The sequence below is a fragment of the Mesoplodon mirus genome, assembly GCF_964341445.2.
Source record: "Mesoplodon mirus genome assembly, chromosome: 2".
Classification (NCBI taxonomy): Eukaryota; Metazoa; Chordata; class Mammalia; order Artiodactyla; family Ziphiidae; genus Mesoplodon; species Mesoplodon mirus.
The window spans coordinates 217473856-217484884 of record NC_138977.1 but is presented as its reverse complement, the minus strand read 5'-3'; positions in this window follow the sequence as shown (position 1 = coordinate 217484884).

Sequence of the window (11029 nt, the reverse complement as noted above, 5' to 3'; positions counted from 1 at the left end):
AGAAGCTTTTCATCATCCTAAACTGCAACTCTGTACCCATTAAACAATAACTTCCCATACCATCCCCACTCCCAGCCCCCGATAACATCTGTTCTACTTTCAGTCTCTGTGAATTTGACTATTTTACGCACCTAATAGAAGTGGATTCATACAGTCTTTGTCTTTGTGTATCTGGCTTCTTTCAGTTAACACGACGACGTCTTCAAAGTTCACCCATGCTGTAGTGTGTGTCAGAATTTCGCTTCTTTCTAAGGCTAAATAACATTCCAGTGTATGTACATACCACATTTGCTTTATCCATTCATCCATCAATGGACATTTGGATTGTTTTTGCACCTTTTGAGTGCTGCTAAGGACATGGGTGTGCAAATATCTGTCTGAGTCCCTGCTTTCAATTCTTTGGGGTAGTCCAGAAGTGGACTTGCTGGACCATATGGTAATTCTATGTTTAATTTTTGAGGAACCGTCATATTGTTTTCCAAGGACCAAATGGCTTTTGACACACCAGCGCCCCACATACTCCCTCTCCCCCCACACCCACTCTGCTTTATTTCAGACTTCAGAGCCGTGGAGTGGATAACAGTAATGAGCTTCAGCTTTAGCCTCAAGGGATTGAGAGACCCACCGGAAGCACCACTCCACCTGTAAATAAGAATCCTAACAGCTCCACATTTTGGCAAATGGAATTCTGACTCTCAGCCTCGTCCACTGGTGACTTCCACTCTGAGCAGGAAAAGAGGCTTCACCAGACGAGGGTGCAAATGCAAGAGGCACTCCACCTCTGCAGACCCAGAAGGAATGACGGGGAAGCACACAGAGAGCCACAGCCACAAAAATACGAGTGTCTGCTCTGCCCCACTAATTATGATCCAGTGTCTCCACGGCCCCTGGGGACTGGGGACTTGTTTGTTCGAGCTGACATATCTATTATTACTCTTTAGGTAGTTAGCAGCATTATCTGCAGCATTCATTAACAAGTATCACCGTATGGATTTCTAAACAGCAGCTCCGCTTTAGCTAATGAGCCCCAATAGTGTAATACTTTACATATTTTATAGCAAGACAATTAAGCAATGTCTTGCTTTTATAGCAGACCTTAAAATAAATCATTTAGGATACAGAGAAGAGACAGGAATAATAGTACCTACAGTATGTTTGTGGTTAGAATTGGGGAAGTTTAACTCTCCTTCACCCAATCTCCTGTTACACACATGCACACACTCAGTCTACAGAGAAATAAAAGGTTTGCTGTGCTTTCTTGCCCAATTTCCCAGCTTCATAATTAGAGACTACTTAAGTAATCTGCACATGGTTCCCACGCAGACAAGGGAAAAAGAAGAGAAGGGAAAGAGAAGAGAAAAGAAGCAGCAGGCTGGGTTTTGTCTTTATAAGCAGGGAGAAATGGAAAATGCTAGTATGGGGGCTTCCCTGGTGGCGCAGTGGTTGAGAATCTGCCTGCCAATGCAGGGGACAGGGGTTCGAGCCCTGATCTGGGAAGATCCCACATGCCGCGGAGCAACTAGCCCCGTGAGCCACAATTACTGAGCTTGCGCATCTGGAGCCTGTGCTCCGCAACGAGAGGCCGCGATAGTGAGAGGCCCGCGCACCGCGATGAGGAGTGGCCCCCACTTGCCGCAACTAGAGAAAGCCCTCGCACAGAAACGAAGAGCCAACACAGCCATAAATAAATAAATAAATAAATAAATAAAAATTAAAAAAAAAAAAAAAGAAAATGCTAGTATGTATAGAAAGTCTACCTCTGCCGAGCTTTCATCCCCACCTCTCATTTAATTTTCATGAAACCCTGCAAATAGGTATTAGTATTCCCATTGTATAGATGAAGAAACTGAGACTTAGGGAGATTATTGCTTGCTCAAGGCCACCCAACTTGTAAGTGACTGTGCTAGGATTTAAAACTAGATCTGCATGATTCCAAAGACCTGATCTTTCCAGGATTCTGTGTCAATGGCAGAGGCAGAATCCCCATCTCCACTGCTTATCTGCTAGTTTTGCAAAATATTCTGGTCTTCCCAGGAACATGGGAGTGAACTCCACAGTATACTTTTCTCCTGCATTGTGCTGACTTGGACAAAAGGACACACAGCCTCCTTCCTGTCCCCCAGATGCCTCTTTGGCAAGACCCCCCTTCCCTGTCCAGGACTCCCATTTGGCCCACCATGCATTAGGCAATCAGAAAGATGTCAGTGACTGCCAATGAGCTTATGAGTCTCGCTGACAGATAGGGTCACCTCTGCCCTGCAATACTAGGGGTAAAGAATGAGAGAATCCCAGATCCAGCCTTACATCCAATAAAGAAGAGAATTTAGCAGAGAGGTTTTACCATAAACCACCACACCACCCACCCAGACCTCAAGTCTACTGCTCTACATTCCTCTCCAAGCAAACACACTTCTTAGGGCTGCAGAGGGACACAGATGTGTGAGCAGCTGCTCCAAGCATGGGCCGTTGCCACCTACAAGCCTTAAGGCAGTAGGAATTCAAGACTCAAGAAGGACACGGCTTCCCCCTTCTCTTTGCCTTTAAAGCATGAGTCTCCACCCACTGATGGAGTCTTGTGGCTGCTTCCCTGAATGCGAACATCATCCCCAAGGTGGTCCAGTCCTATTTACCCTAGCCGTTCTCTAGGGGCTATGAACCTAAAACTGCTCTAAAAAATAAAGTCCTTCTAAAAAAAGGAAAAGCAGACTCAAGGATCTCTCTCCACATCTCTACGGCCTGGGGCCATTTGGTCCTGTGGTCACTGGGTTCACGGTGTTATGGCTCAGAAATCATTTCTGTTCAAAATGAGAACCCCGAGCCTGGAAGCCAAAGACTAACTATGTTCCATGAGTTCTTCTTAATAAGGAAATAACGTGGATGGTGCATTTCAAAATAATTCTACTAAAAGTATATATTAAGTGTTAAGAGCTTGAATGAAAACACTTAGCTATCTGGAAAGTTCTCAACTTGGGACAACTGAGCACAGTGTCACGTTCACTACTGCACTCCTGGCAAGGGCACAGCATTAATCCACTGCTCAATGAGGCAGGGAATATTCTCCACTTAGAATGTTTGCTCCAATGTGCTTCGGTCCTGCCATACCCTGCAAGGCTCTGCTCTGACTCCATCTGCTTAATTTCATACCAAAAGGAGAGTTCTTTGGGGTTGGGGGAGGATCCAAGAAGGCAAAACCCCAGAAGAAAAAGGTGAAGGATGTCCTTGCATGAAAATGGTGAAGCCAACATCCCACTGGGGTGGATCCTGAAAATGAAGTTGGTCAGCTCATGCCCTCACAGGCACCAGCCTGGATGTACATTATGGTGTGGACATCCCCCAGGGGGCCTGCAGGGAGGATGATAACAAAGAAGTGAGCACGTCTTCTGTCTGAAAGAACTAGGTCACCTTGCCATGAAAGTGAGACTGAGCAGTGCACTCTGGGACAAAAGAAATCGGGCAGCAAGGAGAAATCAGATGGTGCATATAATATCCACAACTGCCATTCCCTGAGGCCCTACAATGTGCCAGGCACTGTTCTAGGCACCAGAGATACAACGGTGAATGAAACAGGCAAGGCCCTGCTCTCATCTAGCTTATTCTAAAAATGGAAACAAACAACCCACAATGTATTTATTGTTCATTTGTTATTGAGTTTAAATAAATACATTCAAGTGATATGTGCTCTGAAGATCATGAAACAGGATGATGAGAGAGAGATTGGAGGTTTCCTCTAGAGAAGGAACTTAGGGAAGGCCTCTCTGATGAGGTGACATCCGAAGACTGGACCCAAAGGAAGCCCTGGCCATGCTGAGATCTGAAGGCAGATCATTCCAGAGTAGAAAGCAAAGGAGAAGATTCTAAGACAGGAACAAGCTTATGAAGGTGAGTAACAAAAAGACACCAGTAAGGGTGGAGTCAGGTAAATAGAGGAAGAACTGGTAGAAGTTGAGATCAGAGCTATCAGCCAGGGTGCCATCACCCTGGTAAGGAGTCTGGATTTATTGCTAAGTGTGATGAGCAAACCATTGAAAGGCTCTAATCAGGAAAGGGATGTGATCCATCTCACAGTATAATGACAGAGGCAGAAGCGGCAGTACCAGATAAAAGGCTATTTCAGGAGTCAGGGAGCAATGATGATGACCTGGGGAGGAAGCAACGGAGATGGAAAAAGGAGGCATATTTGAGACATATTTTAGGGCAGATATTTTTAAGTACCTGCTAATGGATTGGATGTGGGCGGTAAGGGGGAAAAAAAGAGTCAAGTGAGACTCAGCATCCAGCACTCTGCATTGCTCGCAAAAGGAACTAATGAATAGACGGATGCTTGGTTGTCTGTTGGCAGGTTGGCTGGTTGGTGGGTTATTTGGATGGTTGATTAGATGGATTGATGGGTGGATGGATGGATGGATGGATGTGTAGTTGGTTAACAGGTAGATAGGTAGTTGACTGATTGAGTGGGTGGTTGAATAGTTGGATGGGTGGATGGGTGGGTGAGTAGATGGATGGTTGGTATATGGTTGGGTAGATAGATAGTGGAGAGGTTGGTTTGTTCACTAACTGGTGTCATATATTTCCTGCTCACTACACAACCTCTCCTTCCCTCCTTCCAGGGCCCTTGATACCCACCCAACTCCCTTAAACCTAATTCCCTGCCTTGACCAACACCCAGAACTTGCCATTTTATCCCAGTCCTTGCTATTTGCCCCATGATCCTGCATCCTTTGGGCCTTCCAGGGCTATTGTGGGACCAATGCTGGGCTCCAGGTCCTGGAAGATTTTCAGTGGATGGGTAGACATAGTGAGCCTTAGACTTAAGCAGAGCCCAGCTTTGCCTCTTAGTGGCTGTCGGGCCGGGAGTAAGTCACTCTACCTCAATTCCACTTCGGTAAATGGAGCTAAGAACACCTGGCCCACCTACTCACAAGGTCATGAGAATCAAATGAGAAACTAGGTGTGAGGGTGTGCAACAGATGTCAGGGATTATTCTCATTATCCTGCTGTTGCAGTTAAGGAACAAGAGTTTCCGGTCTGGGGCAGGCATCTCCCAAGTGGTAGGCCCTTTTGTTCTCTTCACCCACTGCTGCTCTCACGGTCAGCCTAACTTGAACCTGAAGTTTAGACCTCTGCCCTCGTACTAATCAGTGTTTCCTGGATTTACTCTTCTCAGCCTTGGATGCCCTGCTCTCCACTGTGTCAACATCCACCTCTCACAGGACCTATCTTGATTGTACTTTAGACAAAACCCCTGCATGGCCATCTGCCTTCTGATTCTCCATTTGAAAAGTCAAACTTGTTTCCTACCTCAAGATCCCAAGTCCAGCCCATAGCACAATGTTTAGAACATAGTAAGTGCTCAAAAAGTGTATATGCATGAATGATACCTCTCTGATTTTCCAAACTGTCTTTTGCCTGGGTGTATTAGTTAGCTCTTGATGCATAACAAACCACCCTAAAATGTAGTGGCTTAAAACAACAGACATGTACTAGCTATCATGATCCCGTGGGTGGGCTGGCACTTCTTCTGGCCTAGGTTCCTCTCCTGGAGCCAGATGGTCCAGGATATCCTCACTCACATGTCTAAGGCTTCTAGGATGACTGGGGCCTCTCTCTACATGGTCTTTCATCCTCAAGGAGTCTGGCCCAGCTTTTTCACAAATGGCAGACGAATTCCCAGCAGCAAGAGGATGCAAGCCCAATGCACATTCACTTTTTAAAACTCGGCTCACATCACATTTGCTAATGTCTACTGCCCACGGCAAGTCACACAGCCAAGCCCAGAATCATTCTGGGAAAGAACCACACAAGAAAATTGACACAGAAAGCATTAGATGTATTGGGGGTCATTAGTCCAACAATCTACCACACTGGGTGACTCAAAGCAGGCTTGGCTGAGCCCGCATTCCAAAAACTCCTCTGAGAAACAGAGCATTGAAGCCCACCAGGGGAGCCAGGGAGATCAAGAAGCAGCTAGTTGAGGGCTGTCAGGCTGAGCCGGAATCCTAAGAAAGAAACTGGAACTTCCCATCAACATGACACCTCCCCGACACACACCAGCTTTCCCCTCTGTATTGGTCAGCTACGGACACATAACACTGCATAACAAACAACCTCAAAATATCAGTGACTAAGAGCAAATACTTTTCTTGTTTGCAGGTCTGTGACTCAACTGGGGTTGCTCTCCTCCACCTGTCACCTTCTGGGGTTTAGACTGAAAGGGCAGTGGCTGCTCAGGGCACACACACCTCACAGCAATAGCAGAAGCATGAGAGGAAGCCAGTTGAGCAATCACATTTCAATCCTCCCTCACATTAAATCTGTGAATATCCCATTGGCCAAAGCAGGTCTCATGACTGAGCCCAAAGTCAAAGGGCAGGGAGGTCCCGCCTGTCCACCATGAAGCTCTGACAAGGGTGTGGATGTAGAATACTCCTAGATAGAAGTGAAGAATTTATGTCCAATGTTTCAATCAATCACACCCTCCTCACTTTTCCCTAACCTCATCCCTCCTTATCTTTCCCCTTCCCCCACCCCAGCTCAGTCATTTCAGAGCTGCAGGTAATAAGTGGGTCAGCCTTGCCCTGCCAGGTGATCTGCACCTTCCCTGAAGCTTCTCTGTGCCCAAGTCTACCGTAGATGACATGTGAATAAGGTTGACATGGCTAGAAAGATGACATGGGGATAAGGTTCCATCTTCCCATAGAGGAGAAAGCCCTGTGGCCATGGAGCTACCTTGTCAGAGCAGAGTTGTCTGATTTTGCCTATCGTGACACTTCTCATCATTTCTGGTATCCATAGTCACCAGCATCTTACAGTCAGGTCTGAAAGTAGGGCTATTGGCTGGGTTCCATATCTGACAGAAATGTGCATCCAGGACATATTTTATCATTAAACTCTTCTAGCAGTTAAAACACTTTTGAGGGGACTGGGCAAAACTTCCTTAGGAAACGTCCTGATTTCAACCACCTGGATGGAGCAGATGCCCTGATCTTCTTTTTACCTTGCTGAACACCTTAGTTGATTTATTACCTTCTCCTAACACACGTAACGGGAGATCCCATTCATTTGCTCATGGAGCTTCTCCAGGTCCCAGGAATTGAGGTCAAGGGGAGATTAGAAAACAAGATTTTTAGGGTATACCTGCTAAGTGCCAGAGACTGCACCAGAAGAATAAGTGGATATCCAAATAGAAAAAAAAAATTAATCTTGACCCAGAGTTCACACTATACAAAAAATGAAAATTAAAAAATTAGCTTTAAATGGGTCATGGGCCTGGATAAAAGCTAAAGTTATAAAATTTCTAGAAGAAAATATAGGAGAAAACCTTTTGTGTCCTTGAGGTAGACTAAGATTTCTTAGGTGGGTCCCAGAAAAAGAACACTAATCATAAAAAGAAAAGATAAAGTGATTTCATCAAGATTAACACTTCTGCTCTTCAAAAGACACTATTAAGAAAAAAAAATAAGCAAGCAACAGATATAAGAAAAGATTCACCAGATAGATAGATAGATGAGAGATAGATCACTTGATAGATATATAGATATATATAGATAGATATCTTGCAAATAATATACATCCAGAATATATAAAGAACTTTTACAACTCAATAAGAAGACAACCCAGTGAAAAAAACACAGGCAAAAGTTCTGAACAGGGCTTCCCTGGTGGAGCAATGGTTAAGAATCTGCCTGCCAATGCAGGGGGCACAGGTTCGAGCCCTGGTCTGGGAAGATCCCACATGCCAGAAGCAACTAAACCTGTGTACCACAACTACTGAGCCTGTGCTCTAGAGCCTGTGAGCCACAACTACTGAGCCCATGTGCTACAGCTACTGAAGCCCGTGCGCCTAGAGCCCATGCCCCACAACAAGAGAAGCCACCGCAATGAGAAGACCATGCACCTCAACGAAGAGTAGCCCCCGCTCGCTGCAACTAGAGAAAGCCCGTGCACAGCAACGAAGACCCAACGCAGCCAAAAATAAATAAATAAAATAAAATTAAAAAGTTCGGAACAGAGAGCTCACAGAAGAAGATGTACATGTGGGCAATAAGCACATGAGAAGATGCTCAACATCTTTAATCATCAGTGAAATGCAAATTAAAAGTATAATGAGATTCTACTACACAACCACTGGAATTGCTACCAAAAAAAAAAAAAAAAGACAATGCAGGATAAGATTTGTTCAAGGTGTTCTGCTCACTAGAAGTTCCCACTTTGGGGACCAGACTGTCAGCAGAGGGATCTGCCCAGATTAGCTATTTGGCCAAAATCCTACCTGGAGGGGCCACTAACTTGACACTTCATGATACCAATAAAAGAATTTGTTGAGAAGGAGAAGAATTTGCTGAAACAGTACACAAAGTGAAAATTCTAGACAATTTATGGCTCAGTTCCCTTGAATACAACTGTATCCACAAACTATGAATGATTTGCCGGGGATTCTGATGTCACCAATCTCCCCTCTCACTCGGCCCAGGAATAGCTAAGCGACGGGCACATTGTGGTGGTTAGAGGCAAAGTTATGAGTGATACTGACCTGACCTCCAGCTCCAACTCCACTACTGAGTGGCTGAGACCTAGGGCAATTTATTTAATGTCTGAGCCTCAGTTTCCTCATCCACAAAATGGGGATCAGACCCCACCTACTTCACAGGGTTGTCATAAAAGTTTCCATGAAATCAAGTATCACTTGGCACATGATGTTATCAATATATGGCTGGTGTTACTATTATTGCTAAATCTATCTGACTTTCTCATAGCCTTGAGATCTTCTCGTAGTCTTTTACTGTAGTGTCCCCTCCCATTCTGTGCTAGGATGCTGTGCCAGCCCTGGGCCTTTTTGCTCTCAGGTCCATTCTACATCCTTCCCCTGCTCTGTATCTTGGCAGGATGACCCAGCAGGCTGCATTTCCCAGACTCCTGTGTCAGCCAGTGGGAGGCACTGGCAAAAGAGTGGAGGGTAGGGGAAGGGAAGAAGGCAGATGTTTCTCCTCCTACCTCTCTGCCTGGGGCGTCTTCTCTGGCAGCAGCTCCAGGTTTCACTGAACAGTCCTGCCTGATTCCAGATCACACTGGGATCCAGGAGCGCCATCTCTTCCCTTTGTTTCTCCAGCTTCAGGTGGGCATGGCTTCCTCCCCTGGCTCATCTTCAAGTACTTCACTGAACCCTGTTTGCCATCTAGGCTCACCCATATCACCTGTGTAGCAGATTCCCTGTGTTACACTCCCTCTGTTATATATGGTTTCCGTTTTCCTGATCAGCCCCTGATCCTACATATCAGTGGTCACCTGGTATGTAGGGCTCTTGGGATTTGCAGAACATTAATCGTCATTGCCTGTGTGCTTGTGCTTGTGCTTGCCTTGTGCTTGTCCTTGACACTGTAAGTGCCAAGTCTCTAGCAATCGCTTTGCCAGGGAAGCTTTGCATCCTTCTGATCCTTTTAGTAAAATACCTGCTGCTAATTACTTATTACCCAAGGGGATGGCTTCTTTCTGTTTTCAAGGTTTTATGGCCAGATGCCTGGCTCTGTGTATTTGTTTCTGGGGTTTGGCTCTGGTGTAGGAATGGATGGAATAATTCATCTCTTTCCTTTCATTGAGAAGAGTAACTTCCTGATTGAGATCTCAGTTTATAGTGGATTTTTTTTCCCTTGCATCGGGTGGAACCCAGGAAACGAGGTCCCTTCCTACGTAACACATACATGCATCATCCTGCCCAGGCCACATCCACACAGACCACGCAAAGCAGCTCAGGCCTATTGCTGTTTAACAAGTTCTCACGCAACATGGTTTGGGCTGAATTTGCATGGTGCTGGGCACTACAGAGGACCCAGGGGTTTGTCAGACCAAGGTGCCCCCCTCCAGAATCGGCCACATAATTTGCTGGGCCCAGTACAAAATGAAAATGCAGGGCACCTTATTCAAAGAATGTCAGGACAACGACAGCAGTGTGGGAAATGCCGGTGTACAAGCTCTCCCCCACTTCCCCCAGCGCAGCCCCATGGGGTTACAGCCTGCTTCAGGGAGACCACATGTGGGTACCAAAAATGGTGCCCAATGAGATGGGATAAATGGCCTTCTGTGGGCTGTGCAAGGTCCCAGAAGGTGGCTGTTCCAGAGACAAAGGACGTCTCTTGACCACATGGGCAGAGTGCAGAGAGGACCAGAGGGAGAAAGGAGGGAGATGTGCTTACCCGGAAATTCAATCAGGACAAGTGAACCTATTTTACTGAATAATCAAGCTGTGAGCTCAGTCCCTATGCCACTCCCACCTTGCCCACCCCTCAGCGCTATTTCGGTCCCCCAGGCTTCCACAGCCCAGTCACCTTCTTCATGTGCCTTAGACATGTGACCTTATGTTGTTCAGAAGAAGCCACCCAAGACCTGAGCGAGCTAAGAGGGAGGGGGAATCCGTTAGTCTGAGCCAATAGCTTAATTAATCACATCCTATCTATGCACAGAGAGAGAGAGCTCCATAAAGAAACACAGGAAGTGCCAAATCTACAGGCCACATAAGGTCATGGAAAAAACCTAGACCTTGGGACAGACCCAGCTCACGCATGTAGTAGGGGAGCCAAAGATATAGTCTGGATAAGGGAGGGGACCTGGGTTTGAATTGTAGCTCCGCCATCTGCTATGCGATCTTAGGATAAAAGGTTTCATGCCCTTAATAGCCAAAACATAGAAACAACCTAAATGTCTATCGACAGATGAATGGATAAAGAAGATGTGGTACATATGTACAATGGAATACTGCTCAGCCATAAAAAAGAATGAAATAATGCCATTTGCAGCAATATGGATGCAACTAGAGATCATCATACTAAGTGAAGAAAGTCAGAAAGAGAAAGAGAAATACCATATGATATCATTTATATGTGGAATCTAAAATATGGCACAAGTGAACCTATCTACAAAACAGAAACAGACTCATAGACATAGAGAACAGACTTGTGGTTGCCAAGAGGGATGGGGGGAGGGAGGGGGATGGACTGGGAGGTTGGGGTTGGTAGATGCAAACTATTACATTTAGAAT